The sequence below is a fragment of the Rhineura floridana genome, chromosome 11 (assembly GCF_030035675.1).
Source record: "Rhineura floridana isolate rRhiFlo1 chromosome 11, rRhiFlo1.hap2, whole genome shotgun sequence".
In the NCBI taxonomy this organism is placed as follows: domain Eukaryota; kingdom Metazoa; phylum Chordata; class Lepidosauria; order Squamata; family Rhineuridae; genus Rhineura; species Rhineura floridana.
The window spans coordinates 52,552,715-52,555,331 of NC_084490.1; positions in this window are offsets into that span (position 1 = coordinate 52,552,715).

A 2,617-nucleotide genomic window follows, 5' to 3' on the forward strand; every position below is an offset into this window, starting at 1 on the left:
CTTAATTTCGTGAATAAAAGAGAAGAGTTATAACTCACCCAGAAATTCTTTATAGCTGATTCATTGACAAATCTCTTTTTGCTGCAACGATTTAAACCAAGTGAAAAAAAAATAGAAAGAAGGATGCTTGCCTGTTAAAGTCCGTTTTTCTTTGAAGAAAAGATAAACGTGTTGCTTAATCAGTTAGAGCTTGTTGGAAGTCCGTCCGGCATTTGCTGGCTGAACCTTCTCTCATAAATTAATGAAATCCAGTCCTCCCAACAAAAACAGGCTTTTGTGGTTAATCTCTACGTTTCTCCCTGCCCGGGAGAAAATCTTTACCAGTCAAAAAGAACATTCTGACTGATTTTAAAACTGAAAAAGCTTCTTCTGAGACGAGAGCTCGTCTCAAAAAGCAGGCACAAGCGAAGTCACCCTTCCCGGAAGTCCGCTATAGGTGCATTCTTAAACCACAAGGTTTTTTGCGTATTAGTGAATTTCTCTGCTTTTTAATCCGGGAGGAAAGAAATGGGATGCTGTGCAAGTTCGCTGAGAATGGATTGATCATTTGCATGCTTATTGAGTTCAGTGGGATTTACTCCCCTGCAATCATGCTTAGGATAGGTGAAACTGACCACAGGCGATGGGTAGGGGAGGAGACGGAGGGCAGGAGGGGGAGGAGGAGGGCAGGTTTGATCATTCGCATGTTTATTGTGTTCAGTGGGATATACTCCTGTGCAATCATGCTTAGGATAGGTAAAACTGACCATGGGGAGGGAGGCCTGGAGTGGGCACGGGAGGAGGAAGAAGGAGGAAGGAAGGAAGGAAGGAAGAAAGGAAGAGGAAGGGAGAGAAGAGGGAAAGGCAGGTCTGATCATTTGCATGCTTATTGAATTCTGTGGCTAGGGTAGGTAAAACTGACTGCAGGGGAGGAGCAGGGGGAGGGGAGAGTAGAGGGAAGGGGGGAGAGGGGAGCAGAAGGAGAGGGGAGCAGAAGGAGAGGGAGAGGAAGGAGGGGGTTGTAAGGGGAGGGGGAGGGGAGGGGCAAAAGGGTGGTGATGGGAAGGAGGAGGAGGGGAGGGCAGGTTTTATCATTTGCATGCTTATTGAGTTAAATGGGATTTAATCTTGTGCAATCAGGATAGGTAAAACTGACCATGGGAGGGAGGGGAGGGGAGGGAGAATGAGAGGATTGGAAGGGGATGGGGAGGGGAAGGGAGGGATGAAGGAAGGGGGGAGAAGGGGGGAGGGAGGAGAAGGAGTGGAGGGCGGGTTTATTCATTTGCATGCTTTTTGAGTTCAGTTGAATTTACTCCTGTGCAATCATGCTTAGGATAGGTGAAACTGATCTGGGGGAGAGGCAGGGAGGGAAGGAGGAGGGCAGGAAGGGGAGGGGGAGGGAGAGGGAGGGCAAGAGATTGGATGGGTGGGCACTGGGCAAAGAGGAAGCCCCTTTCCTTTCCAAAAGGAAAACATTGTGAACTATCATTCTTTTTCAAGGTTTCCCCCACCTTTTTATTCTACAGCAGGCACATGTAGCCTCCCACCCAAATTTAAACCAAAGCTGTCCCTGGTCACATCCACACTAGACCTTTATTTCACTTTACACAGTCATGGCTTCTCCCAACTAATCCTGGGAAGTGTAGTTAGTGAAGGGTGCTGAGAGTTGCTAGGAGATGCCCTGTTTCCCTCACAGAGCCTCAATCAGAGTGGCTGACTCTGCAGCTCTGTCAATAGGAGTCTCCTCTCAGCACCCTTCACAAACTACGCTTCCCAGGATTCTTTGGGGGAAGCCATGACTGTCTAAAGTGAAATAAAGGTCTGGTGTGGGTGTGGCCCCCTGATTAGGCAAGCCCAGCAGCTATGAGTCTGGGCTTTAGAACACTGATCATTGGTTCTTACTGAGCATGCCCGGCCTGATCATTGAGTTCAATGCTAAATTTCTTAAATTAATTAAAAATCAGCCAGGCATTTTTTAAACCTTTTAAACTGCAGAAGATGGTTAGAGTATGGGGCAAGGTCAGTACTGTAAAAGGATTACAGGTACTCTGTGAACATCGCTGATTTTTAAATTCAACAAATTACAAGAACTCTGACAGAAAAAAAGTCCAAAAGGGGTCTCGTTTTTTCCTCTTTTTACACTTTGAACTCTCGATTCTCTCTGTTTTGTGTATTGCCACGAAATTTTACAGGGTTGTTAAGCAAGCATTTCTGAATTCAGGACTATACGTTTTGTAAGGTTTTGTTTTGAAATGAGCTTATGGGAAGCATTAGAATGGTATGGGGGTATTTTCAATTTAACATGAGAAGAATCCATGCTGACTATAGTACTGACTATAGTACTCCCCAATCTCTGAGTGGTGAAATCTCCGAGCGGTGAGATTTCCGGGGTCCCTGCGCTCATCCAGAGTTTGGTTTCCTTTGGGAAGAAGGTCAGCGGAGACTGTGGTGTCTTTATGAAACATGGTTTATTTATTTACACACATTCCAACCTGAGCTTAAGATGGCATCAGCAGTCCAATATCCAGCTTTTCCATCTGGGTTGCAGGAGGCACCCCAAATGCCATGGTGCAGAGAGCCAGTCTCTCTGCCTGCCTTCAGTCACCAGCCTTTCTCTGGACACACTCTACACACATTC